Source organism: Melanerpes formicivorus, unplaced genomic scaffold, assembly GCF_026170545.1.
Source record: "Melanerpes formicivorus ecotype bairdi unplaced genomic scaffold, bMelFor1.0.p_v2 SCAF_91, whole genome shotgun sequence".
Taxonomy (NCBI): Eukaryota; Metazoa; Chordata; class Aves; order Piciformes; family Picidae; genus Melanerpes; species Melanerpes formicivorus.
Window position 1 is genome coordinate 75,041 of NW_027142443.1, and position 27,960 is coordinate 103,000.

A 27,960-nucleotide genomic window follows, 5' to 3' on the forward strand; every position below is an offset into this window, starting at 1 on the left:
GGGGAGAGCAAACCTGAGGAGCTCAGAGTGATTTGGGTTCAGGAGAGTCTTCTGGTGGCCTCAAGTTCTTCCACCCTGCTCCAGGTAAGGCTGACCTGAAAGTCTGAGATGGCTCAGGGTTTTTTGCAGTCCCTTCAGAGTCTCTCCAAGGAGAGAGGTTGCTGCTCTGGGTGTAGCCTGGTTCCTTTCTGTCATGTTGGACCACCCCTGATGTCAATACTCTCCTTGTATGAAGTCAGTGTCCCTGTGTGTTTTGCTCACCCTAGCTGCTGAGAAGTGGCTGTGAGAAGTGTCACTGAGAAGTGGCAGTGAACAGGGACAGGGAAATGATCTCCAGGCTGGGAACCTCCTCTCTGGACCTCGTGGCTGTTATCTCTTGACCTTCTCCCTGCTCTCCCTTCCTTGTTTCTCCTGGAATGGGGGTGGGAAACACACCTTGATGGCATCAGTGTGTTTGGATGTGGCTCCTGGATGTGTCACTCTCTCTGAGGGATCTGGGGGTGTTTAGTCTGGAGAAGGGGAGGCAGAGGGGAGACCTCATGGCTCTCCCTGAAAGGAGGTTGGACTGAGGTAGGGGTTGGTCTCTTCTCCCTAGTCCCAGGTGATAGAAGGAGAGGCAAGGGCCTGAAGTTGTGCCAGGAGAGGGTTAGGTTGCAGATTAACAATTCCTTTGCTGCCAGAGTGGTCAGGGATTGGCACAGGCTGCCCAGGGAGGTGGTGGAGTCCCCATGCCTGGAGGTGTTCAAGGAGCCTGTGGCCATGGCACTTGGGGCCATGGTTTGGTGGCCATGGTGGGGTTGGGTTGCTGCTTGGACTGGATGAGCTCAGAGGCCTTTCCCAACCCAAACCATTCTGTGGTTCTTGGAGCAGCACTGGTAGGACAGGGAAGGTCCATTTGCTTTTCAAAGGAGGCAGGGACTGCTTGGGGAAGTTCCTCTCTAGGTGCTGTGTTTCCTCTCTGCAGAAGTTGTGGAGTGGTCATTTTATGGCATGTCCTAGGAGAGGGCTTTGAGTGTGTGCCCTGCAGTGTCTTCATCACACACACCTGGCCTATAAGTCCAGGGGCAGTGGGAGCTGCTCTGGGAGGGCTTTTCACCTTCCTGCTGTTTCTTCAGAGCCTGGAGAGGACAACCCAGGCTCACCCAGACCAGCTCAGGACCTTTCTGTAGGCCAACTGTGTCCTTTAGCAAAGTTCTCACCTCACATAAGGTTGATGGTGTTGCTTTATTTGGCTTGGCCTGACCTTTCCTCATGCTTTAGGGCAAGCAGCTCTTCTCCTGCCACAGCAGTGCCACCCCTGGTGCCCCCAGCTGCTGCCCAGGTGCAGGAGATGTCCCGGTGTGGATGTGTTGCCAGGTGGAGGTGAGGTTTCTAACAGAAACATGTAGAAAAGTCGGTGAGAACAAGCTTGGGCTGGGTCCTGGGGGTGTCTCCTGAGCACTGAGGAGCTGCTTCTGTCCCCTTGGCTGCTGGCACTGCTGCTGCTCACTTTTTGGGGGGCTCTGGGTGGCGGGGGAGCACCCAGCTCTGGAGTGTCCCAGGCTGCTGTGGCTGCAAAAAGCACTTGGGAGAGTTACTGGTGGGCTCTCCGCAGGTGTGTTGGTGCTTTTTGGGTGTGCTGGGCGCTGGCCTGTGCCTGCAGTGCCCACGGGGCACATCCCTGCTGTTCACACTGCAGGGGGGGTCAAAGCCGGGCAGCTGTTTTATTGGTGATTGGAGCTCTGAGCAGCTTGGAGCGGCCAAGCCAAGCCCAGGGGCGCTGGAGGGATTTTTTGGGGCCGGGTGTGGGTCGGGGGGGGCCCGGGGGGCCTGGAGAAGGAAGGGTTTTTCCCTGGACCCCCTTTGGTGCCGGTGAGGAGGCTGCGATGCGCTTTTCGTCCGCCAGGTGTGCGCAGTTGAGCCGGGCTGGCGCCGCGCCCGGGGATGAGCTCAGAGCGCTGCGATTGGCGGCGGGGAATCAGCTGCCGGTGACGCGCGGGTGACGCAAGCGCCCCCGGCCCGCCCGCAGCCCCCCCGCCTCCTCCCCAGCCCACCCGCGCCCCCCCCCCGTGACCTCCTTTGCAGACAAAGGCGGGCTGCGCGCGCACCCCGCGCTGCGCCAAGCGCGGCTCGCGGGCCCCTCCCCCCTCCTGCCCCCTCCCCCCCCCCCCCCCGCTCAGCACCACCCCCCCTTCCTGCTCAGCACCATCCCCCCCTTGCTTCTGCTCAGCACCATCCCCTTCCTTCTTCTGCTCAGCACCCCCCAATTCTACTCAGCATCTCCCTCCTTCTGCTCAGCACCATTCCCATTCTGCTCAGCACCTTCCCCCCAATTCTGTTCAGCACCCCCCCCTTGTGCTCAGCACCATCCCCCCTCCTTCTACTCAGCATCCCTCCAATTCTGCTCAGCACTGTCCGTCCCCGTTCTGCTCAGCACTGTTTCCCTTTCTGCCCAGCACCCCCCCCCCCTTGTGCTCAGCACCATCGCCCCCCCAGCCTCTGTCCCCAGTCTGAAGGTGGCTAAAGCTCAGCTCCCATCTCAAGGAGCCTTTGTGCTGCCTGGCAGCTCCCTTGGGGTGATTTGTGGCTGCTTTTCTTTGCCTCTGACAAGGCCACAATTGGGGCTGGGGGTCTCCATCTGCCGCTGGGGCACTGAGGGGGTGGCAGGCAGAAACCACCTGCCCCAGCCTGGCATCTGCAGCATCCTGGGATGCTTTAGGGCATCTGGAGAGCAGGAGCAGGGATTAGCAGGGGGGGGACACAGGGCTGGCAGGAGCCTGGTGCAGCTCCTTCACTCTTCTGCAGCCCTCTGCTGTGAGGCTGCTCACAGCCCTCCCGGTGCTCACCCCCTCCCCATTCCTGCCCCATGCTCCCAGCACATCCCTGGGGTGCTGCTGGAAGGCTCCTCTGATCCTAACCCCCCTGAACAAGGGGGTGGAGCAGGGCCAGGGGAGGCCACAGCAGTGCTGGCAGGGCTGGAAGCCCTCTGCTGTGAAGCCAGGCTGAGAGAGTTGGGGTTGTGCAGCCTGGGGAAGAGAAGGCTCCAGGGAGACCTTCTGGTGGCCTTGCAGGGCTTGAAGGGGATGAGAAGAAAGCTGGGGACAGAGTTTTGAGCAGGGCCTGTTGGGACAGGCCAAGGGAGGATGGTTTGAACTGCAAGAGGGAGATGCAGAGTGGAGAGAAGGGAGAAATGTTTGACCCTGAGGGTGGGGAGAGCCTGGCCCAGGCTGCCCAGAGAGGTTGGAGCTGCTCCATCCCTGGCACCATCCCAGGTGAGGTTGTTTGGGGCTGTGAGCAACCTGCTGTGGGTGCAGCTGTCCCTGCTGGCTGCAGGGGGTTGGACTGGATGAGCTTTAAAGGTCTCTCCCCATCCAAACCATTCTGGGGTTCTCTTCCTGCCCCCCTTCCCTGCAGGCACTACAGACCCCACAGTGCCAGGGTACCCCAGGCTGGAGCTCCCCAGAGCTCTTCCCAGCTCCATCATTCCTGCCCCATGGCATTATCCTCCCAGGCTGGGATCCAGCCTCATGTCTCACACTCCCAGCCTCCCCAGTCTGACTCACTGGGGCTCACACCCATGCTGAGGAGCCCCAGGGCTCTGCTGGGCAACAGCTTGGGCCCTCTGCTGCTCCTGGCATCAGAGGCTCTGGCACCTCAGCTCTCAGCTTGCATCCCCTGCCTCTGGAGCAGCACCACAGAGACCTCCTGCTTCTCCTGCCCCCTGCTGCTGCCCCCTGCCCAGCTCCTGCTTCTCCTGCCCCCTGCTGCTGCCCCCTGCCCAGCTCCTGCTTCTCCTGCCCCCTGCTGCTGCCCCCTGCCCAGCTCCTGCTTCTCCTGCCCCCTGCTGCTGCCCCCTGCCCAGCTCCTGCTTCTCCTGCCCCCTGCTGCTGCCCCCTGCCCAGCTCCTCCTTCTCCTGCCCCCTGCTGCTGCCCCCTGCCCAGCTCCTGCTTCTCCTGCCCCCTGCTGCTGCCCCCTGCCCAGCTCCTGCTTCTCCTGCCCCCTGCTGCTGCCCCCTGCCCAGCTCCTCCTTCTCCTGCTCCCTGCTGCCGCCCCCTGCCCAGCTCCTGCTTCTCCTGCCCCCTGCTGCTGCCCCCTGCCCAGCTCCTGCTTCTCCTGCTCCCTGCTGCTGCCCCCTGCCCAGCTCCTGCTTCTCCTGCCCCCTGCTGCTGCCCCCTGCCCAGCTCCTGCTTCTCCTGCCCCCTGCTGCTGCCCCCTGCCCAGCTCCTGCTTCTCCTGCTCCCTGCTGCTGCCCCCTGCCCAGCTCCTGCTTCTCCTGCCCCCTGCTGCTGCCCCCTGCCCAGCTCCTCCTTCTCCTGCCCCATGCAGGTGGCCTCCTGCTGCTTCTGCCTCTACCTTTTGCTCACCAAACCTTCCCTAGGGGACAGGATTTGGTCACCCCCAGTGCAGGGAGGGGCAAGGGGGTGCTGGGCTTGATGTTTTCATCTGGTCTGGGAGCAGAGGCTCTGCTTTCAACCCTTTCTTCCATCCCAGGGCCTGGACCTACTCCCATGAGGGGCTGACACCAGGCTCTGGGGTGCCCACCATGGTGGGCACCATGCAGGTGAAATCCCTGGGGGGGGTCTCATACCTGGACAAAGAGATGAACCCGGGGGTGGGTGGCATTAGTTTGGAGGGGAGCTCTTGGTGTGAAACTTGCTGGATTTGGGACAAAACTCTGACTCTGAGGCTTGGGGATGCTCCAGAGAGAGGAGAAGCAGGAGGTGGTGGGGGAGAAGCCAGCTCAGGGAGGCACCCAAGCTGCTGCCAGGCAGTTGAAGGCAAAGTTTTGGCTGCCCCAGTGATTTAAATGGCCCTGGGAAAAGGGCTGGTTGGGGGTTTGTGTCTGTGTGTGTGCTGCAGCCTGTGGGGCTGCAGGGATTTTGTGGTGTGCCCCCCCCCCCAGCTCTTCCAACAGCAGAGGGTGCTCCTGCATCATCCTGCAAGCCCTCCTCATCCTCAGCCATCTTAGGCAGCAGGACCCCTCCCTGCAGGCTCCATTTTATGGGAAGGATGCAGGAAAGAAAGAGGTCAGCAGAGGGAGGGGGGAGAGGAGGGAAGTGGGGGAGGGAGAGGGGGAGCAGGATGTGCTGAGGCAAAGCCTGGCACTGGGGCAGGATGTGGGGCTGGGGAGGGGGAGGGAGGCAGGCAGCAAGCCCCAGGGGGGTGAAAGAGGGAGGGGGGGCTCTGGGGGGAGGATGTCAGAATTGGGGAGGTGGGGGGAGGGCAGCAAAGAGATGAAACAATGCTTGGAGCCCCCCCAGCACAGCCCTGCCAGCCCCCAAGGCAGGATGGTGCCCACCCAACCCCTCCCTGCTTCCATCCCAGCTTGTACCCAGGGGGAGGCAGAGCAAGGGGGTCTCAGGGAGGGGGATGCCAGACCTGGCATGGGGTGGGGGAGGGTCTGCAAGGAGAGCTTCTATTTAGGATGGAAAAGTGCTGGGACCCTCCCCCCCCCCCCCCCATGCCCCTGCCAGCCCCTGAGGCTGGGTGGTGCCCACCCTCCATTCTTCCTTCTCTCCATCCCAACTTGGAGATGCAGAGCAAGAGGAGGGCTCAGGGGAAGGTGATGACAGAATTGAGTGTGGGGAGGGAGGTCAGCAGAGAGATGAAATAGTGCTTGGAACCCTTCCACCACAGCCCTGCCAGCCCCCAAGGCAGGATGGTGCCCACCCCACCTCCCTCCTTCCATCCAGGCTTGTACCCAGGGGGATGCAGAGCAAGGGGGTCTCAGGGAGGGGGAAGCCAGACCTAGGGAGGGGGATGCCAGCCCTGGGGAGAGGGGATGGGGGAGGGTCTGCAAGAAGAGCTTCTAGTTATGATGAAAAACTGCTGGCAGCCCCCCCATGCCCCTGCCAGACACACACACACCCCCCATGCCCCTGCCAGCTGCTCCTGCTGGGGGCTGCCTGGAAGCCAGAGGGAGCTGAGGAGGTTCTGGGGCAGAGCAGCTCTGCTGGGGGCTGCCCAGAGGGAGCTGAGGAGGTTCTGGGGCAGAGCAGCTCTGCTGGGGGCTGCCCAGAGGGAGCTGAGGAGGTTCTGGTGCAGAGCAGCTCTGCTGGGGGCTGCCTGGAAGCCAGAGGGCGCTGAGGAAGTTCTGGTGCAGAGCAGCTCTGCTGGGGGCTGCCCAGAGGGAGCTGAGGAGGTTCTGGGGCAGAGCAGCTCTGCTGGGGGCTGCCCAGAGGGCGCTGAGGAAGTTCTGGTGCAGAGCAGCTCTGCTGGGGGCTGCCCAGAGGGAGCTGAGGAGGTCCTGGTGCAGAGCAGCTCTGCTGGGGGCTGCCCAGAGGGAGCTGAGGAGGTCCTGGTGCAGAGCAGCTCTGCTGGGGGCTGCCCAGAGGGAGCTGAGGAGGTTCTGGTGCAGAGCAGCTCTGCTGGGGGCTGCCTGGAAGCCAGAGGGAGCTGAGGAGGTCCTGGTGCAGAGCAGCTCTGCTGGGGGCTGCCCAGAGGGAGCTGAGGAGGTTCTGGTGCAGAGCAGCTCTGCTGGGGGCTGCCCAGAGGGAGCTGAGGAGGTTCTGGGGCAGAGCAGCTCTGCTGGGGGCTGCCCAGAGGGAGCTGAGGAGGTCCTGGTGCAGAGCAGCTCTGCTGGGGGCTGCCCAGAGGGCGCTGAGGAGGTTCTGGTGCAGAGCAGCTCTGCTGGGGGCTGCCCAGAGGGAGCTGAGGAGGTTCTGGGGCAGAGCAGCTCTGCTGGGGGCTGCCTGGAAGCCAGAGGGAGCTGAGGAGGTTCTGGGGCAGAGCAGCTCTGCTGGGGGCTGCCCAGAGGGAGCTGAGGAGGTTCTGGGGCAGAGCAGCTCTGCTGAGGGCTGCCCAGAGGGAGCTGAGGAGGTTCTGGGGCAGAGCAGCTCTGCTGGGGCTGCCCAGGCCAGAGGGACTTTCCTGTTGCCATTGTTCAGGACACTCAGATCTATTCCTGCTCCTTTTTTCCTTCCTGCCTGTTGACCAAGGAGGTCTGGGGGGGTGAGGGGGAGGTTGTTGCTTGCTCCAGGTTTGTTTCCAACCAAAGCAGTGGTGCTTGTCCCAGCTGCCTGCAGAGCCCCAGGGGAGCTGCCAGGCTCTGCTGTTGAGCAAGCATTGTGCAGGGCTCTGTTTCTGGGAACCATTGCTGTGGTGTTGCTCACAGAGCCCACTGGGTCCTGCAGTGAGGAGCCTGGGGCCAGCAGGCATTTCCCAATTCAGGCTATGGAGCAAGCTGCAAACTCTGAGCTGCTGGGGGCTTCTCCATCAGGGATCTTCCCTGACCCAACCAAAGCAGAGGGCTGCAGGCTCAGAGGAGGACTTGGATGTGGTCTATGGGCTGCTGGCTCTTGCTCTGCCCCCCTGCCTGGGACCATTCCAGGTGAAGCTGGATGGGGCTCTGAGTAACCTGCTCTAGGCTGCCCAGAGAGGTGCCCAGGCTGAGAGGGTTGGAGTTGTGCAGCCTGGGGAAGAGAAGGCTCCAGGGAGACCTTCTGGTGGCCTTGCAGGGCTTGAAGCGGCTGAGAAGGAAGCTGGGGACAGAGCTTTGAGCAGGGCCTGTTGGGACAGGCCAAGGGAGGATGGTTTGAACTGCAAGAGGGAGATGCAGAGTGGAGAGAAGGGAGAAATGTTTGACCCTGAGGGTGGGGAGAGCCTGGCCCAGGCTGCCCTGAGGGCTGGGAGCTGCCTCATCCCTGGCACCATCCCAGGTGAGGTTGTTTGGGGCTCCAGCTGAAGGCTCAGGTAGCTGAATCCTGGTCACTGCTGTGCTCCTCAAGCCCTGGGCCTGCTTTATGCTCCTGCTTTAGATCCCTTTTTGTTAGCTTCCTAGAAATGGGATTTGGGAGCTTTTTGTTGGGCTGTTACCCAGCTGCTCTGGGCTCTCATCTTGCCAGCTTGCAGCACAATCCCAGCAGGGTGTGGTTTGGAAGGGACCTCTGGAACTCATCCAGCCCAAGCCCCCTGCTCCAGCAGGGCACCCACAGCACAATGCCCAGCAGCACAATGCCCAGGGGGGGTTGGAAGCTCTCCACACCAGGAGACTCCACAACCTCTCTGGGCAGCCTGCTCCAGGCCTCCAGCACCCTCACACCAAACAACTTTCTGCTCCTCTTCACATGGAACCTCCTGGCTGCCAGGCTGTGCCCATTGCCCTTTGTGCTGTCCCTGGGCACCACTGAGCAGAGTCTGCCCCCAGCCTCTTGCCCCCCACAGCTCCTTTCTCTCTTGCTGAGCATTGCTCAGCTCCCCTCTGGGGCTGCTCAGCACCCCCAGGGCTCTCAGCCTCTGCTCCTCACCGAGCAGCTCCAGGTCATTCTGTGTGTCCCTTTCCCACCCCCAGGCAGGAGGACACTTCTTGTGGGCCAGGAGAGCTGCTGTGCTGCCTGGGGACAGCTGGGTGAGGATCTTTGCCTTTAAATACCCTGAGCCAAAGCTGCCTTTGTTTGCCAGCCTGGCTCTTCTCCTCTTCCAGGAAAATAGGTCAGGGCTTCAGCTCCTCCCTGGCTGCTGGCAGCCCCAGGCGCAGCGCAGCAGCAGCACAGCCATAGGTCAGCTCACAGCCAGGGAGCTCAGCACCCCCCCTTGTTACTGGGCAGCAGCTGGCTGTGGGCACTGGGAGGAGAGGGGACTACAGCCTCCTGCAGCCCTTTCACCCACAGGACCCAAGGGGGAGCACCCCAGAGCTGGTCAGGGTTGGGGGTTGTGTGGCCTCTGGCTCAGGGCAATGCCAGGCACTAGTACAGTCTGGGCAGGGACTGGCCTGAGGGCAGCCCTGGAGGAAAGGCCTTGGGGGGGCTGGGGGAGGAAAAGCTCAACAGGAGGCCAGGATGCTCTTGGCCGTCTTGGCCACCTCAGCACACTGCTGGCTCATAGTCAGCACCCCCAGGTCCTTCTCCCCCCTAAGGGTCACCCTGTAGGTCTCAGCCAGCTGCTGCCAGCTGCTGCCTTTCCTAGATTTGGGCTATTTTCCCCCCCATTCCCTCTCGAGGCTGTGGACTTTCTGCCCTTCCAGAGGAGCATCAAACCTCTCTGGATTCCTCCTGGGGGCTGTTTGGCTTCTTCCCTGGCCATCAGGAAGGAATCCATCCAGAGGGACCTTGATACACAGCAGAGGTGAGCCCATGACAACCTCAGGAGGTTCAACAAGACCAAGGGCAAGGTCCTGCAGCTGGCTCAGGGCAATCCCAGGCACTGATACAGGCTGGGCAGGGACTGGCTGGAGAGCAGCCCTGGAGAAAAGGCCTTGGGGGTGCTGGGGGAGGAGAAGCTCAGCAGGAGCCAGCAGTGAGCACTTGCAGCCCAGAGAGCCAAGCAGAGCCTGGGCTGCAGCAAGAGAAGTGTGGCCAGCAGGGGAGGGAGGGGATTCTGCCCCTCTGCTCCACTCTGCTGAGACCACAGCTGCAGCTCTGGGTCCAGATCTGGAGCCTCTGTGCCAGGAAGGTTCTGGAGGTGCTGGAAGGTGTCCAGAGAAGGGCCACGAGGATGAGCAGAGGGCTGGAGCTGCTCTGCTCTGGAGACAGCCTGAGAGAGTTGGGGTTGTGCAGGCTGGAGAGGAGAAGGCTCCAGGGAGACCTTCTTGTGGCCTTGCAGGATCTGCAGGGGGCTCCAAGAAAGCTGGGGAGGGACTTTGTAGGGTGTCAGGGAGTGATAGGACTGGGGAGGGTGGAGCAAAAGTAGAAGTGGGGAGATTGAGATTGGATGTGAGGAAGAAGTTGTTGCCCATGAGGGTGGTGAGAGCCTGGCACAGGTTGCCCAGGGAGGTGGTGGCAGCCTCATGCCTGGAGGTGTTTGCAGCCAGGCTGGATGGTCTCAGCAGAGTGGAGCAGAGGGGCAGAATCCCCTCCCTCACCTGCTGGCCACACTTCTCTTGCTGCAGCCCAGGCTGTGGCTGATGAGATGCTCCCTGTGGCTCCTGAGCAGGGCTTTGGATCTCAGCTGCTCTGAGCAAAGACACTTTGGGCTGATGGCAGAGCCTGGGGCTGCATCCCAGAGTGCCTCATTTGTGGTGCTCCGGTGGGAGCCACCTTCCTGTTGGAGCTGTGGGTGGTGAGGGGGAAGAAACCTCTCTGGAACAGCAGCTGTGTTGGCTGGAAGGAAGGATATTTATTGTTCTGTGCTGGGATGAAGGGCTGGTGGTGCTGAGTCAGTGTCCAGGGAGGAAGGAAAGGCAGAGGCAGCCGCAGGATGTGGCTGCAGATGCATCCGTCCAGCGCTGCCCAAGGCCAGGCTGCTCCAAACACACCTCTGCTGGGCTCAGCTTTGGCCTACCTGGCCTGGCATTTCAGCAGCCTCCTTGAGTCCTGTGTCCAGTTCTGGGCTCCTCAGTTTAAGAAGGACACTGAGACTCTTGAAGGTGTCCAGAGAAGGGCAATGAGGCTGGGGAGGGGTCTGGAGCACAGCCCTGTGAGGAGAGCACCTACAGTGTGAGGATCCCCTGGGTTTTGCTCCATACCTCCAGGAGAGACAGGGAGGAGCAGGACAGGGAGAACTCAGTGTCCCTTTCCATGACCCAAAGTGAGCTGCTCCTCACAGAGCCTCCAGGAAGGCTCCCAGCTGATGGAATCACAGAATGGGCCAGGCTGGAAGGGAGCTCCAGACCTCATCCAGTCCAACCCCCTGCACTCAGCAGGGGCAGGGAGGTCATCCTGCCCTGCGCTCAGCACTGCTGAGGCCACACCTTGAGTCCTGTGTCCAGTTCTGAGCCCCTCAGTTTAGGAAAGATGTTGAGCTGCTGGAAGGTGTCCAGAGAAGGGCAACAAGGCTGGGGAGGGGTCTGGAGCACAGCCCTGTGAGGAGAGGCTGAGGGAGCTGGGGTTGCTTAGCCTGGAGAAGAGGAGGCTCAGAGGTGACCTTATTGCTGTCTGCAACTACCTGAAGGGAGGTTGTAGCAGGGAGGGGTTTGGTCTCTTCTCCCAGGCAAGCAGCACCAGAACAAGAGGACACAGTCTCAAGCTGTGCCAGGGGAGGTTTAGGCTCAAGGTGTGGAGAAAGTTCTTCCCAGAGAGAGTTGTTTGCCATTGGAAGGTGCTGCCCAGGGAGGTGGTGGAGTCACCATCCCTGGAGGTGTTCAAGAGGGGATTGGATGTGGCACTTGGTGCCATGGTTTAGTCATGGGGTCTGTGGTGACAGGTTGGGCTCGATGATCTTTGAGGTCTCTTCCAACCTGGGTGTTTCTGTGATAACAGCCAGGAACAGCTCCAGGATAGCTCCATCCCCTCCCCTGTCCCAGGCTCTGCAGGTGGTGGAGTCCCCATCCCTGGAGGGGTTTCAAAGGTGCAGGGATGTGGTGCTGAGGGATGTGGTGGCATAGTAGTAGCTTAGCTCAGCAGATTGAGAGCTCTTGGTGAGTGTTGGACTTGATGGTCTCCAAGGTCTCTTCCAACCTCGACAGTTCCATGGTTCTGTGATCCTCTGAGGCTATCTTCAGTGATGGGCAAAGCCTCCTAAGGGGCTAAAGGACCTTACCAGATCTGGAGGCCTTCCTGAGAGGCTTTTTGCCTCCATGAAATGCAGCTGTTGGACATCCCAGAAGCCTGTGGGGTCCTTCAGTGCTGGTCCTGTGCTCCATCCTCTCCCTTGTTTCCTTGGAGGCCTGGTGGGTCTTAGCCTCAGGGCTCTCCTCCCTCCTTCCCAGATGCAGAGCCTGGCATCAGCTTCCTCGCTTCCAGCCACATGTGCTTCAGATTCCTTTCCAGATGTGCTTTAAAAGGGGAGGGGAGAGGCCAGAAAAGTCCTGCAAGTTTTCCCAGCATGTAGCCTGAACCTGAGAGAACCTAAAGAGTGGGACAGCCTCTGTGGGGTGGCCTTGGGATGATGTGCAGAGCCAGGTTCCTCATCCATCACCATGTCTGTGCCCTCATCCCTGAGTGAATCCTGGAAGAGCAGGTAAAAATCATGCAAGGGATTAGAAAGGACCTCCAAAGCTCATCCAGTCCAACCCCCCTGCAGCCAGCAGGGACAGCTGCACCCACAGCAGGATGCTCACAGCCCCAGACAACCTCACCTGGGATGGTGCCAGGGATGAGGCAGCTCCAACCTCTCTGGGCAGCCTGGGCCAGGCTCTCCCCACCCTCAGGGTCAAACATTTCTCCCTTCTCTCCACTCTGTTTCTCCCTCTTGCAGTTCAAACCATCCTCCCTTGGCCTGGCACCACAGGCCCTGCTCAAAACTCTGTCCCCAACTTTCTTCTTGTCCCCTTCAAGCTCTGCAAGGCCACCAGAAGGTCTCCCTGGAGCCTTCTCTTCCCCAGGCTGCACAACCCCAACTCTCTCAGCCTGGCCTCACAGCAGAGGGCTTCCAGTGCTGCAGTCTGTGCCCATTGCCCCTTGTGCTGTCCCTGGGCACCACTGAGCAGAGTCTGCCCCCAGCCTCTTGCCCCCCACAGCTCCTTTCTCTCTTGCTGAGCATTGCTCAGCTCCCCTCTGGGGCTGCTCTTCTGCAGGATCAGCACCCCCAGGGCTCTCAGCCTTTGCTCCTCCCAGAGCTGCTCCAGGCCCCTCAGCATCTCTGTAGCCTCCTTTGGACTCTCTCCAGCAGTTCCCTGTCCCTCTTGACCTGGGCAGCCCAGACCTGGACCCAGCTCTGCAGCTGTGGCCTCCCCAGGGCAGAGTTTGTGCTTAGGCTTGGAAGCCTCCTGGCTCTGTAGCTACTCCAGGGCAGAGCTGACAGCCCAGAGCAGAGCTGACAGCCCAGGGCAGTGACAAGTGCCCTGCCTCAGCAGTTGTGGCTTAGTCCAAATTCAACCTTCTGCTTGCTCCAGGAGGCTAAGGTTGACTCCTTGCTGTCCCCCCAGCGTGGGCTGTCTCCCTCAGTCTGCTCCCTGCTACCAGATTCCTCCTTCCCTTCCAGCATCTGGAGTCAATCAGTGTCCCTCTGCCTTCATTTCCTGCCTTTGCCCTCCCTGGAGCTCGTCCCCTCCCCCTGCCAGCTCCGGATCCTGCAGGCAGATGCTCTGCAAGCTCTCACATTCCTCCCTCCCTCCTGCTGCTCTGCTGCCTCAACAAGGTGGTCCTGACCCAGAGTCCCTCCCAGACAGGGCTGCAGACCCTTTGGCGCTTGAGCTGAGCCCAAGAAGCCCCAAGGGCTCAGCCGGGTCCCAGCAGAACTCCCCAGCCCTCTGCTCAGTGCCTGGCAGGGCTGCTGTGTCCTGCCTTCTCCTGGCCAAGGTCCCCACCCTGCCTCTGCAGGGCTCCTGGGTCAGAGAACAGAACCACAGAGCTGTTGAGGTTGGAAGAGACCTTTGGGATCATCAGGTCCAACCCTTGCCCTACAGCTCCCAGTGCTGCTGCTCAGCCACCAGCACTGCAGCACCTCCCTCAGCACCACACCCAGATGGCCTGGAAACACCTCCAGGGATGGAGACTCCACCAGCTCCCTGGGCAGCCTGGGACAGGGCCTGAGAAATGTCTCCTAACATCCAACCTGAACCTCCCCTGGGGGCAACCTGAGGCCATTTCCTCTCATCCTGTCACTTGCTGCATGTGAGAAGAGCCCAACCCCTACCTGGCTCCAGCCTCCTCTCAGGGAGCTGCAGAGAGCAATGAGGTCTCCCTCAGCCTCCTCTTCCCCAGGCTGAACACCCCCAGCTCCCTCAGCTGCTCCTCCCCAGCCCTCTTCTCCAGACCCTTCCCCAGCTTCATTGCCCTTCTCTGGCCCTGCTCCAGCTCCTCAATGGCCTTGGAGTGAGAAGCCCAGAACTGAGCCCAGCACTCAGGCTGTGGCCTCCCCAGAGCTGAGCCCAGGAGGACAATCACATTCCTAGACCTGCTGGCCACACTCTTGCCTCCTGCTGATCCAGGCCAGGATGCTCTTGGCCTTCTTGGCCACCTCAGCACACTGCTGGCTCATAGTCAGCACCCCCAGGTCCTTCTCCCCCCTAAGGGTCACCCTGTAGGTCTCAGCCAGCTGCTGCCAGCTGCTGCCTTTCCTAGATTTGGGCTATTTTCCCCCCCATTCCCTCTCGAGGCTGTGGACTTTCTGCCCTTCCAGAGGAGCATCAAACCTCTCTGGGTTCCTCCTGGAGGCTGTTTGGCTTCATTCCTGGCCATCAGGAAGGAATCCATCCAGAGGGACCATAACAGGCAGCAGAGGTGAGCCCATGACAACCTCATGAGGTTCAACAAGGCCGAGGGCAAGGTCCTGCAGCTGGCTCAGGGCAATCCCAGGCACTGATACAGGCTGGGCAGGGACTGGCTGGAGAGCAGCCCTGGAGAAAAGGCCTTGGGGGTGCTGGAGGAGGAGAAGCTCAGCAGGAGCCAGCAGTGAGCACTTGCAGCCCAGAGAGCCAAGCAGAGCCTGGGCTGCAGCAAGAGAAGTGTGGCCAGCAGGGGAGGGAGGGGATTCTGCCCCTCTGCTCCACTCTGCTGAGACCACAGCTGCAGCTCTGGGTCCAGGTCTGGAGCCTCTGTGCCAGGAAGGAGCTGGAGGTGCTGGAAGGTGTCCAGAGAAGGGCCACGAGGATGAGCAGAGGGCTGGAGCTGCTCTGCTCTGGAGACAGCCTGAGAGAGTTGGGGTTGTGCAGGCTGGAGAGGAGAAGGCTCCAGGGAGACCTTCTTGTGGCCTTGCAGGGTCTGCAGGGGGCTCCAAGAAAACTGGGGAGGGACTTTGTAGGGTGTCAGGGACTGGGTGGAATGGATCCAAGCTAGAGGAGGGGAGATTTAGATTAGACATTAGGAAGTTGTTGCCCATGAGGGTGGTGAGAGCCTGGCACAGGTTGCCCAGGGAGGTGGTGGCAGCCTCACCCCTGGAGGTGTTTGCAGCCAGGCTGGCTGTGGCTGTGAGCAACCTGCTGTGGTGTGAGGTGTCCCTGCCCATGGCAGGGGGGTTGGGGCTGGCTGAGCCTTGAGGTCCCTTCCAGCCCTGACACTTCTGTGGTTCTGTGATCACTCCTGCCGGGCAATCAGGCTCCCATGGCTTCTGCTTTGGGAAGCACTTGGGGAGGAGGAGGAGGGGAGATGGAGCCCTGCCTCCCTTCGTGCTTCCCCCAAGCCCTGCCTGCTGCTCAGGGGGGCCCAGGAGCTGGAACCCCTCCAACAATAGAGCTTGCTGAAGGGCCAGGGGGAAATGGAACTGGTTCAAAGCCTACCAATGAAGATGTTAATGGTTTCCATCCCCTTCTTGCTGGGCATGCTCCAGGCTTTCAGGAGGGGGTCTGGCCAGCAGCTGTGCCAACAATTGGAGCTCCAAGTGTTTTCTCTCCGTGTCAGCTTTCATCCCTGGCCCCTTTGGAGTCCCCCCAGCTCCAGCAGATGCCAGAGTTTCCCAGGGCTCCTGCTGCTGCCAGTCCCTGCACTGTTTCCCCACACCACACACACAGACACAGAGCAGTGGAGTTGGATGATGAGGATGAGATGAAGGCAGCACTCTCTGCTCCCAGCTTGCTTCTGGCCCCATCCTTCTCCAAGCAGAGGAGGTGATTAGGGTTTTTTTTGTTCCAAGCTGGAGCTGAATTCTTCTGCACCTCTGAGCCCAGGAGTGCAGGGGAATGACTTGGGGTACAGCCTGGGGGGGATTAGAGAGCCCACAGATCAATATCTGCAGCTCCTGCTTCAGATCATAGAATCAAGGAAGGGGTTAGGATGGAAGGGAGCTTAAAGCTCATCCAGTTCCAACCCCCCTGCCATGGGCAGGGACACCTCCCACCAGCCCAGGTTGCTCAAGGCCTCATCCAGCCTGGCCTTGAAGGCTTCAGGGGTGAGACACTGAAAGAGGTTGCCCAGGGTAGTTGTAGATGGCCCCTCCCTGGAGGTGTTCAAGGCCAGGTTCTTGGTGCCCAGTAATAAGACAAGGACCAACAGGAGTAAGCTGGAAGCCAGGAGGATCCATCTGGACCTGAGGAGAAAGTTGTTTGGTGTGAGGGTGCTGAGCCCTGGAGCAGGCTGCCCAGAGAGGTTGTGGAGTCTCCTGGTGTGGAGGCTTTCAAGACCCCTCTGGATGTGCTCCTGTGTGACCTGCCCTGGGTGCTCCTGCTGTAGCAAGGGACTTGGACTCTGATCTCTGGAGGTCCCTTCCAGGCACTAATGTTCTCTGATTGCAGGTTTCCTGCCATGGGGCAGCTCAAACCACTCTGGGCAGCCTGGGCCAGGCTCTCCCCACCCTCAGGGTCAAACATTTCTCCCTTCTCTCCACTCTCAGTCTACCTCTTTCAGTTCAAACCATCCCCCCTTGGCCTGGCACCACAGGCCCTGCTCCAAACTCTTTCCCCAACTTCCTTCTCATCCCCTTGAAGGCCACCAGAAGGTCTCCCTGGAACCTTCTCTTCCCCAGGCTGCACAATTCCAACTCTCTCAGCCTGGCCTCACAGCAGAGGGCTTCCAGTGCTGCAGTCTGTGCCCACTGCCCCTTGTGCTGCCCCTGGGCACCACTGAGCAGAGTCTGCCCCCAGCCTCTTGCCCCCCACAGCTCCTTTCTCTCTTGCTGAGCATTGCTCAGCTCCCCTCTGGGGCTGCTCTTCTGCAGGCTCAGCACCCCCAGGGCTCTCAGCCTTTGCTCCTCCCAGAGCTGCTCCAGACTCCTCAGCATCTCTGTAGCCTCCTTTGGACTCTCTCCAGCAGTTCCCTGTCCCTCTTGACCTGGGGAGCCCAGACCTGGACCCAGCTCTGCAGCTGTGGCCTCCCCAGGACAGAGTTTGTGCTCCTCTCTGGCTAACCTGGCCCAGGCTCTTCCCACCCTCAGTGCCCAACATTTTCTCCTCAGGACCAGTCCAAACTGGGCATTGAAAACCATTTCTCTCTAGAACCATCCCAGGCTCCCTTCACTAGCCCAGCAGCCAGGTCTGGTAGCCAACTTTGATGCCCCAAGCTTCTCCCCTTCATGGTGCTGTCCCTGCTCCCCTCAAGCTGGGGAGGGATTTTTTCTGGGGGGATACTGGGTGGCAGCAGCTGTGCCTTGGGGCTGGGAGAGGGCTGGGAAAGCAAATCACAGCCTGGGCTGCAGCAAGAGAAGTGTGGCCAGCAGGGGAGGGAGGGGATTCTGCCCCTCTGCTCCACTCTGCTGAGACCACAGCTGCAGCTCTGGGGCCAGCTCTGGAGTCTCTGTGCCAGGAAGGATCTGGAGGTGCTGGAAGGTGTCCAGAGAAGGGCCACGAGGAGGAGCAGAGGGCTGAAGCTGCTCTGCTCTGGAGACAGCCTGAGAGAGTTGGGGTTGTGCAGGCTGGAGAGGAGAAGGCTCCAGGGAGACCTTCTTGTGGCCTTGCAGGATCTGCAGGGGGCTCCAAGAAAGCTGGGGAGGGATTTTGGAAGGTGTCAGGGAGTGATAGGACTGGGGGGGATGGCTCCAAGCTAGAGGAGGGGAGATTTAGATTAGACATTAGGAAGTTGTTCCCCATGAGGGTGGTGAGAGCCTGGCACAGGTTGCCCAGGGAGGTGGTGGCAGCCTCCTGCCTGGAGGTGTTTGCAGCCAGGCTGGATGTGGCTGTGAGCAAGCTGCTGTAGTGTGAGGTGTCCCTGCCCATGGCAGGGGGTTGGGGCTGGCTGAGCCTTGAGGTCCCTTCCAGCCCTGACACTTCTGTGATCCCCTGTGCGTCCGGTGGGAGATGTGGGTCAGGCTGGCACGCAGGGGGCTGCCAGCAGGGGGCAGCCGGAGCAGGCAGCAGGGGCCTGGAGCCGGCAGCTGCTGGCAGATGTTGGAGGGGATTTGCCTCGGCTGGGGTCCGCCGGGAGCTGTTGCCACGGAAACCGGAGCTGGAGACAGCCCTCAGCAGCCGCAGTTAACCATCTCGGCGCCGGGGCCGAGGGAGGAGGAGGATGGCTGAAAGAGGAGGGTGGTGAGGGAGGAGGAGGAGAGTGGCTGAGGTAGGAACTGGAGGATGGCCAAGGGGAGAAGAAGATGGCTGAGGCAGGAAGATGACAAAGCCCAAGGGGCAGGGAGGAGGATGGCTGAGGGAGGAGGAGGAAGAGGATGGCCGAATGAGGAGGGTGGTGAGGGAGGAGGAGGAGAATGGCTGAAAGAGGAGGAGAAGGAGAATGTCTGAGGTAGGATCTGGAGGATGGCCCTGGAAGGAGGAGGATGGCCAAGGGGGGATGAAGATGGCTGAGGCAGGAAGATGACAAAGCCCAGGGGGCAAGGAGGAGGATGGCTGCGGGAGCATGCTGATGGCTGAGGGAGGAGGATGGCTGAGGGAGCATGCTGATGGCTGAGGGAGGAGGATGGCTGCGGGAGCATGCTGATGGCTGAGGGAGGAGGATGGCTGCGGGAGCATGCTGATGGCTGAGGGAGGAGGATGGCTGCGGGAGCATGCTGATGGCTGAGGGAGGAGCATGGCTGAGGGAGCATGCTGATGGCTGAGGGAGGCTGCCCAGGGCAGGCAGCAGCCCCAGGAGGCAGCTCTCAGAGGAGTGCTGAGTGGCTTTGTGCATGCAGCTCCCAACCTCCTGCTGGCTCTGCAGGGCCAGGGCTGTGTTGGCTCATTTGGGGCTGGGGGAGCATTGCTGGCCTCTTAAAATCTCTTGCTGTCCTGTCAGGGCACAAAGCTCTGCCCTGGGGGTGAAGACAGAGGGGGTTCCATCTTCTACCTACCTGTCCTGACCCTTTTCAGCCTTGGCAAACAAACAAGAGGGGAGAGCAGGAGAGGGTGGGTGCAGGTCTCCCAGCTTCCCATCTTGGGGTTAAAAATTGTAGAATCAGAGAAGTGTCAGGGCTGGAAGGGACCTCAAGGCTCAGCCAGTCCCAACCCCCCTGCCATGGGCAGGGACACCTCACACTACAGCAGCTTGCTCACAGCCACAGCCAGCCTGGCTGCAAACACCTCCAGGCAGGAGGCTGCCACCACCTCCCTGGGCAGCCTGTGCCAGTCTCTCACCACCCTCATGGGGAACAACTTCCTAATGTCTAATCTAAATCTCCCCTCCTCTAGCTTGGAGCCATCCCCCCCAGCCCTATCACTCCCTGACACCCTACAAAGTCCCTCCCCAGCTTTCTTGGAGCCCCCTGCAGATCCTGCAAGGCCACAAGAAGGTCTCCCTTGAGCCTTCTCCTCTCCAGCCTGCACAACCCCAACTCTCTCAGGCTGTCTCCAGAGCAGAGCAGCTCCAGCCCTCTGCTCCTCCTCGTGGCCCTTCTCTGGACACCTTCCAGCACCTCCAGCTCCTTCCTGGCACAGAGACTCCAGACCTGGACCCAGAGCTGCAGCTGTGGTCTCAGCAGAGTGGAGCAGAGGGGCAGAATCCCCTCCCTCCCCTGCTGGCCACACTTCTCTTGCTGCAGCCCAGGCTCTGCTTGGCTCTCTGGGCTGCAAGTGCTCCCTGCAGGCTCCTGCTGAGCTTCTCCTCCCCCAGCACCCCCAAGGCCTTTTCTCCAGGGCTGCTCTCCAGCCAGTCCCTGCCCAGCCTGTATCAGTGCCTGGGATTGCCCTGAGCCGGCTGCAGGACCTTGCCCTTGGCCTTGTTGATCCTCATGAGGTCCAATGTCCTACAAAATCCTGGGCCAAGCACATCCTACCCCACACTGCAGCTCATGGACCCTCTCGGTGCCTGGACAAGAGAGGCCAGCAGCAGAGCATCCCTGCCAGCACATGTGGCACCCCCACACGTGGCACCCCGAGGGTGAGAGCCCTGTTGCTGGGCAGGGTGAGCAGCTGAGGCCAGGCTAAGCTCCTTAGTGGGCTGAGCACCAGCAGGAGAGTGAAAGGGAGATTAGAGGCAGGGTGGCATTAGCAGCCCAGGGTGCTCATTGGAGGGGAGCCAGCAGCCAACTGAACCCAGCAGAGAGGGAGAAGACCCCAGGGCAGATCGTGGGGGAGGCAGAGGGGCTCTGATTGGCAGCAAATGAATAACCCAACAGCTGGGATCCCTGAGCAAGGCTTCAGACAGCTCCAGGGCCTGGGGCAGCCATCCCTGCCCCCTCCTTCCCAGCAGGAATGTGTTGCCAGGCAGTCTGGGTCCTAATCCAGCCCTTCCCATCGGGGGGGGGGGGGGTAAGGGTGGGGGGAGGCGGGTGCCTTCCCACCACCCATCATACCCACAGGGGAGGAGAACATTCCCTTGAAGCACCTACAGCGTGAGGACCCCCTGGGTTTTGCTCCATGCCCCCTGGGTTTTGCTCCATGTCCCCTGGGTACTGCTCTCTACAACTACCTGAAGGGAGGTTGTAGCCAGGAGGGGGTTGGCCTCTTCTCCCAGGCAAGCAGCACCAGAACAAGAGGACACAGTCTCAAGCTGTGCCAGGGGAGGTTTAGGCTGGAGGTTAGGAAGTCCTTCATAGAAAGAGAGATTGGCCATTGGAATGTGCTGCCCAGGGAGGTGGTGGAGTCCCCATCCCTGGAGGTGTTCAAGAGGGGATTGGATGTGGCACTTGGTGCCATGGTTTAGTAGTCATGAGGTGTTGGGTGCCAAGTTGGACTTGATGATCTTTGAGGTCTTTTCCAACCTTATTGATTCTATGACATCCCCTACTAGATCAGGTTGCCCAGAGCCCTGTCCAGCCTCACCTGGAATATCTCCAGGGATGAGGCCTTAACCACCTCCCTGGGCAACCTCTTCCAGTGCTCCACCACCCTCCTGCTGCAGAACTTGTTCTTCACATCCAATCTCAGTCTGCTCTGCTCTAGGTTGAAGCCATTGTCCCTGGTGCTGTCCCTGCAGGCCTTTGGGAACAGTCCCTCTGCAGCCTTCTTGTAGCCCCTTCAGGGACTGGAAGCTGCTTTAAGGTCTCCCTGGAGCCTTCTCTTCTCCAGGCTGAACACCCCCAGCTCCCTCAGCCTGTCCCATGGCAGAGCTGCTCCAACCCCCTGAGCATTTTCATGGCCTCCTCTGGACCCTCTCCATCAGGTCCAGGTCCTTCCTGTGCTGAGGGCTGCAGAGCTGGATGCAGTGCTCCAGGTGAGGTCTCCCCAGAGCAGAGCCAAGTGTCAGAATCACCTCCCTGGCTCTGCTGGCAGCACTGCTTTGGATGCAGCCCAGGCTGTGATTTGCCTCCTGGGCTGCAAGCTCACACTGCCTGCTCCTGTCCAGCTTCTTCTCCTCAGCACCCCCAAGTCCTTTTCCCCAGGGCTGCTTTCTATCCCCTCCTTCCCCAGTCTGTACTGACAGTGAGGATTGTTCTGGCCTAGCTGCAGGACCCTGCACTTGCTCTTGTTGAGCCTCATGAGGCTCACCTGGGCACCACCTCTCCAGCCTGTCCAGGTCCCTCTGGGGTGCCAACAGCACCACTCAGCTTGGTGCCATCTGCACACTGCTGCTGGTGCCTGGATCCCTCTGTCTATAGCATGGATAAAAATATTAAGCAGCAGATATCCCAGCACAGAGCCCTGAGGGCCACCACTGTCACTGCTCTCCAGCTGGACTTTGAGCCACTGAGCACCACCCTCTGGGTGCAATCACCCAGCCAATTCCTTACCCACTGAGCAGTCCACCCAGCAAATCCATCCCTCTCCAACAAGGCCAGCAGGATGCTGTGGGGACAGTGCCAAAGGTTGGGCTCTGGTCCCTGTTCCTCCCTGTGTGTGTCTCAGGGCCCTGTGATTCCTCTGAGGGTGGCTGATGTGGCTGGAGGGAGGGGAGCCTTGCAGGCTGGTGGCTTGTCCCCTCCCTGGCAGGGCAGCAGCCGCTCACCAGGCTATGCCACCTCCATGCTCCTTCCCACAGGGAGCTCCAGGGATGTCAGGGAAGGAGGAGAAGGTGCCTGCTCTTGGGACTGTTCTTGAGGATGAGGAGGGGGCTGGAAGCCCTCTGCTGTGAGGCCAGGCTGAGAGAGTTGGGGCTGTGCAGCCTGGAGAAGGGAAGGCTCCAGGGAGACCTTCTGGTGGCCTTGCAGGGCTTGAAGGGGATGAGAAGGAAGCTGGGGACAGAGTTTTGAGCAGGGCCTGTTGGGACAGGCCAAGGGGGGATGGTTTGGACTGAGAGAGAGAGATTGAGAGTGGAGAGAAGGGAGAAATGTTTGACCCTGAGGGTGGGGAGGGCCTGGCCCAGGCTGCCCAGCGAGCTGGGAGCTGCCTCATCCCTGGCACCATCCCAGGTGAGGCTGGGCCAGGCTTTGAGCCACCTGCTCCACTGGGAGGTGTCCCTGCCCGTGGCTGGAACCAGATGATCTTTAAGGTCCTTCCAAGCCAAACCATTCCCTGATCCTCTGCTTCCTCCTCAGTGTTCATTCCATCCTCTCAGCTGTCAAGGGAACCCTGGCATGGCTCTCACAGCCAGCTGGTAGTGCTGCAGCTGCTGACGTGTTCTGCCCTTTGAATCCACGTCCAAAACAGCTTCTCCACCCCCTCCATTCCTGCTGCCTTAAGCAGCACCTTCCACTGTGCACTCCTGGCCTGCCACTGCCTCTTCCCCTGCCCAGAGATCTGGACCAGGGCACCACACTTTGCCTTAGAACCATCAGCTGGCTTGGGTTGGAAGGGACCTCCAAGGCTCACCCAGACCAATCCCCCTGCAGTCAACAGGGGCATCTGCACCCAGAGCCCCTTCCAGCTGCTCACCAGGAGCCCAGCAGCTTCTCCCCCTCCTTTAGCCTAGGGCTGGAGCTGCTCCTGGCTGCACAGAACCAAGCTGCCTGGGCAGGGTGGGAGCTGGAGAGCAGAGCTGCCAAGGTTCACCCACGGAGCTCCTGTGTTCTTTGGCAGCTGGGATGGGGCATGGAGAAAGGGTCTGAGAGCTGGTGATGGAGAAGGAGAGCTGGGAGAGAGAGCTCCTGGGGGCTGCAGAGCATCAGGCAGGTGGATCATAGGGTTGGAGAATGGTTTGGGTGGGAAGGGATCTTTAGAGCTCATCCAGTGCAATCCCCTGCAGCCACCAGGGACAGCTGCAGCCAGAGCAGGATGCTCACAGCCCCAGACCCCCTCACCTGGGATGGTGCCAGGGATGAGGCAGCTCCCACCCCTCTGGGCAGCCTGGACCAGGCTCTCCCCACCCTCAGTGTCAAACATTTCTCCCTTCTCTCCACTCTGAATCTCCCTCTTTGAGTTTCCACCCATCTCTCCTTGGCCTGGCACCACAGGCCCTGCTCAGAAGCCTTCTCCCAGGCTGAGGAAGCAGAATGGTCCCTTTTGTGTGCATGAGTGTGGCCAAGGCAGGGCTGTTAGACTTCTTCCAGAAGGGCTTGCAGGGAGATGGAAAGAGCTGAAGTGGTGGTGGGACATATGGGGAGACCCCCGGGTCCCAGCAGCTGCAGGAGCTCGTGGAGAGAAGAGCCTCCTGCCATGCTAAGGAACAGATGGAGGAGAGATCAAAGGGGTTGGAAAAGCAGACAGCTTGAAAGCAGGTTCAGAGGGGACTGGGTTTGAGGAGAGCAGTGTGAGGAGCTGGTGGAGCAGCTTCTGTGCTGCTGAAAGTGGTCCTGGATGGCAGAGACTGCATGGGAGCCGCTGGCTAGAGGGGATGTGATGTGCTCAGGCTGGAGAAGACAGCAGAGCAAAGCAGAGGGGAGGGCAGCCAGGTGGGCTTAGGTCTGTGCCACACAAGTGGCCACAAGCCTGGGAGCAGGCCAGAAGAGTGGGGGAGGTAGATCCCTCAGCCAAGCATTGGGAAGAAGAAAACCAGAGTGGAGATAACGGAGAGGCAAAGCTACAGCTCTGGTGCCTCAGCTATAGGTGCAGGAGGCTCAGGAGAAGCATGGAAAGAGATCTCCAACTTATTTTCAGCAGTGGAGCTGCTTTTCTCTGCTGCCTTCTGCACCCTGAGCACATCAGATCCTCTCTAGCCAGAGCCTCCCATCCAAGGACCACTTTCAGCTGCTCCACCATCCCTTCACACTACTCTCCTCAAACCCTGTCACCTCTGGACCTGCTTCCAAGCTGTCTCCTTTTCCACACCCTCAGGATCTGTCTCTTCCACCCATCCCTAGCATGGTCTGAGTCTGCTCTCCTTGGCAGGAGCCAAGGCTGCTGCATGGTTGCTACATGCATCTGGGTCAGGGCAATCCCAGGCACTGATACAGGCTGGGCAGGGACTGGCTGGAGAGCACCCATGGAGGAAAGGCCTTGGGGGTGCTGGGGGAGGAGAAGCTCAGCAGGAGCCAGCAGTGAGCACTTGCAGCCCAGAGAGCCAAGCAGAGCCTGGGCTGCAGCAAGAGAAGTGTGGCCAGCAGGTGAGGGAGGGGATTCTGCCCCTCTGCTCCACTCTGAGACCACAGCTGCAGCTCTGTGTCCAGGTCTGGAGCCTCTGTGCCAGGAAGGATCTGGAGGTGCTGGAAGGTGTCCAGAGAAGGGCCACGAGGATGAGCAGAGGGCTGGAGCTGCTTTGCTCTGGAGACAGCCTGAGAGAGTTGGGGTTGTGCAGGCTGGAGAGGAGAAGGCTCCAGGGAGACCTTCTTGTGGCCTTGCAGGATCTGCAGGGGGCTCCAAGAAAGCTGGGGAGGGACTTTGTAGGGTGTCAGGGAGGGAATAGGAGTGGGGGGGATGGAGCAAAAGTAGAAGTGGGGAGATTGAGATTGGATGTGAGGAAGAAGTTGTTCCCCATGAGGGTGGTGAGAGCCTGGCACAGGTTGCCCAGGGAGGTGGTGGCAGCCTCATGCCTGGAGGTGTTTGCAGCCAGGCTGGCTGTGGCTGTGAGCAACCTGCTGTAGTGTGAGGTGTCCCTGCCCATGGCAGGGGGTTGGGACTGGCTGAGCCTTGAGGTCCCTTCCAGCCCTGACACTTCTGTGATCTTGGCCCTGGCTGTTTGCTGCCCCCCAGCAAAGGCTGCAGCCTCTGATCTCCCAAAGGTTCCTCCCAAGCCCAAAGCATTGTGTGCTGGCTGCAGTTCTGCTTCCCCTGCCAGAGGAGGGACATCAAGAGCTAGAGAAGAATCCAGGTGGGGGCAGTGAGGACAACTGGGTAGAGCCAGGAGCTGCTGCAGTCAGCAAAGGGACATGAGGGAGGAGTCTGAAATCCTAACCTGGAGCTGTTGGTGTCTCTTCTGCAGGAGCTTGAATGAACTCAGCCTTAAATGCCAAGCTGGAGCTTCACAGCTTTCCTCCTCCTCCTCCTCACAGGATGCTGCAAGGGATAAAAAAAGCAACCTGAGAACGTTTGTGCAAGGAAAAGGTGGGAGGATGTGGGAAACCTCAGTGCCTGAGGAGAGGGAAGGTTTGGGAGCTGCAAGGAGCTGAGGTGGGGGTGAAGCAGGGAGGGAGCAGCCTGCCGGGTTCAGGCTGTGGGTTGGGAAGGGGAGAGCTGAGGCTGCAGGAGAGGGAGGGCTGTGGTGAGAGCAGGGAGAAGCTTCTGGGGGTTGATGGCTTTGGGCAGAGCAGGGAGAAGCTTCTGGGGGTTGATGGCCTTGGGCAGAGCAGGGAGAAGCTTCTGGGGGTTGATGGCTTTGGGCAGAGCAGGGAGAAGCTTCTGGGGGTTGATGGCCTTGGGCAGAGGGAGAAGCTTCTGGGGGTTGATGGCTTTGGGCAGAGCAGGGAGAAGCTTCTGGGGGCTGATGGCTTTGGGCAGAGCAGGGAGAAGCTTCTGGGGGCTGATGGCTTTGGGCAGAGCAGGGAGAAGCTTATCATAGAACCCCTCAAGGGACCCCAAGGATCTAGTGCAGCCTTTCTAGGTCACAGCAGAGTCTGGATGAGGTGGCCCAGCACCCTGTGATCCATTGCTTCCCTTGGGAGATGGTTCCAATGTCCAACTGTTCTCATGGGAAAATGTTTTCTTCTGTGGGTTGAGGCTTGGGAGAGGGTTTGGGGGATGTAGGAGAGCCTGGGGGGCAGCCAGGGCTGCTGGATCAGAGGAGGGTTTGCAGGAGGAGGAGGACAAGAGGTGCATTGAGTGCATGCCCTTTCTGTCTTTTCTTTCTTTCTTTCAGCTCTTTCTAGCTCAGCCATGGTCCAGCTGGCAGCTGGGGGGGGGACATTTCTCCTCCACCCCCCTCCCCACCCCTTCCCTTTCTGCTGGAGCCCTGAGGGGATCAGCACACAAAGCCTGGCAGCTCTGAATGCTCCCTGTGTTGTCTGCACAACCCAAATGCTTCATCCCTGCTCACTGCTGGACTGAGAGGGGAGAGCAGCTCTTGGGCAGCCTGGCAGCAGGAATCTGAGACCACTTGGAGGGGTCTGACCCACCAGCAGCACCCACACAGGGCCCAGTGCTGGAAAATGCCCCTACCCCCTGCCCAGGAGACATGTGAACCCCAGAGTGGTTTGGGAGGGAAGGGACCTTCAAAGCTCATCCAGTCCAAGCCCCCTGCAGCCAGCAGGGACATCTCCAACTGGAGCAGGTTGCTCACAGCCCCAAACAGCCTCACCTGGGATGGTGCCAGGGATGAGGCAGCTCCAACCTCTCAGGGCAGCCTGGGCCAGGCTCTCCCCACCCTCAGGGTCAAACATTTCTCCCTTCTCTCCACTCTCCACCTCCCTCTTTCAGTTTCAAACCATTCCCCCTTGTCCTGTCACAACAGGCCCTGCTGAAAAGCCTGTCCACAGCTTTCTGATCAGCCATTTAAGTCACCAGGAGGCCTCAGGAAGGTTTCATCTTGCCAGCAGATGTGGAAGGAGAAGGGAGATGGTTGGTGCCTGGGTTTGGAGGCCCTTGGTCCCTTCCCTGTCTGCACCACCTGTGTGTGTCAGAGCTGCACAGGGCAGAAGAGCTGTCCCAGCCCTCTGCTCTACACACCTCATGCTCCTCTTGCTTTGCTGCTGTGGGGGGAGGAGGACAGACCCAGCAGTGATGGCTCCTGCCCACCAGTGAACAGAAGCCTGTGTGGCACTGCAGGTGGGCAGCAGGGGAGAAAGGCAGCTGCAGCAAGGAGAGGTGAGGGCTAGCTCCAGAGGTGCTCCAGGGCATGGAGAGGCTGAGGGAGGGCTGCTGGCTTTGTCCCTTATTTAGCAGTCCCCAAACCACTTTTACATCCCCTAGCTTGTGTCCTTGCACTGCTGAGGCCACACCTTGAGTGCTGGGGGCAGGTTTGGGCTCCTCAGTCCAAGGAGGATGTTGAAGAGCTGGAGCAGGGCCAGAGAAGGGCAACTAAGCTGGGGAAGGGTCTGGAGAAGAGGGCTGGGGAGGAGCAGCTGAGGGAGCTGGGGTTGGTCAGCCTGGGGAAGAGGAGGCTGAGGGAGACCTCATTGCTCTCTGCAGCTCCCTGAGAGGAGGCTGGAGCCAGGTGGGGTCTTTTCTCCCAAGGAACAAGTGATAGGACAAGAGGAAATGGCCTCAAGTTGTGCCAGAGGAGGTTTAGGTTGGATATGAAGAACAATTTCTTCCTCCAAAGGGTTGTCCAGGCCTGGCCCAGGCTGCCCAGGGTGGTGGTGGAGTCTCCATCTCTGCTGGGGTTTCAGAGCTGTGTAGCTGTGGTGCTGAGGGCCATGGTGTTGGTGCTGTCTGACAGCAGGGCCTTGATTTCTCTGCTCTCTTTTCCTTCCTCATCCTTCTTCCTGCTCCTGGCTTTGATCATGTTGCTGAAAGACCAAAGAAGCCTCAGAGAAGAGCAAAGCCACCACGAGGGGACCTGCAGAGCTCTGGTGCTGAGGGCCATGGTTTGGTGGTGCCCTGGCAGTGCTGGGGTGAGGCTTGGTCTGGATGCTCTTGGAGATCTCTTCCATCCACACTGACTCCTCTGTGCCTGCCCTCAGCGTCTCAGGCTGACACCTGAGAGGCTTTTGGTCCCGAAAGGGTTAACCTCTGCTGCCTGCAGTCATTCAGCTGCTGCTGGATACCCCTCAGCCCTCCCCCTCCCTTCTGCCTCCTCCTCCAGCACACAAACTCCCCCTGGGAAGGAGGCAGTGGAGGGGCAGGGGCAGGAGCTGCGGCTGCTGCCTGTCCCCAGGTGCCCTGCCCGCGGCCATGCCACAGCCACCCTCAGCCCTGTGCCCTCAGCCACCGAGTGCCCCAGTGCCCCCTGGCTGCTCTAATTCAGGCCTGGCCACGTCATGAGCTGGATGAGCTCAGGCTCTAAGCTGTGAAGGCTTCTTCAGGGCAGGAGCTGTCTGGACCTCTTAACTGGGACACCAGCACTGGGCTGCAGCTGGAGGGCAGTGCCAGGCTTGACTGGATGGGGCCAAAGTTATGGGGGGGAAGGGCTGAGGGGGGGTCTAATCCTGACAGTTGGTGTGTACAAAGAAATGGGGAAATAAACAGCATTTTGGGGTACCAACTGGGATCTTGGCTTGCTTTGCTTCCATACTGGTCTGTA

The 27,960-nt window shown here is 60.2% G+C and overlaps 1 long non-coding RNA gene across 3 annotated transcripts; it reads left to right on the top strand.

Annotated features, from left to right (window-relative positions):
• LOC137455098 (uncharacterized) lies at positions 1-27,909 on the top strand. Of its 3 annotated transcripts, none has more exons than XR_010990757.1 (3): positions 1-84; positions 24,766-24,887; positions 25,639-27,909. It is a non-coding gene; the product is annotated as an uncharacterized lncRNA (long non-coding RNA). The 3 variants fall into 3 exon arrangements; XR_010990755.1 differs by lacking the exon at positions 1-84 and adding an exon at positions 4,941-5,007; XR_010990756.1 differs by lacking the exon at positions 1-84 and adding an exon at positions 17,830-17,901.
• The last annotated feature ends 51 nt before the right edge of the window (positions 27,910-27,960 follow it).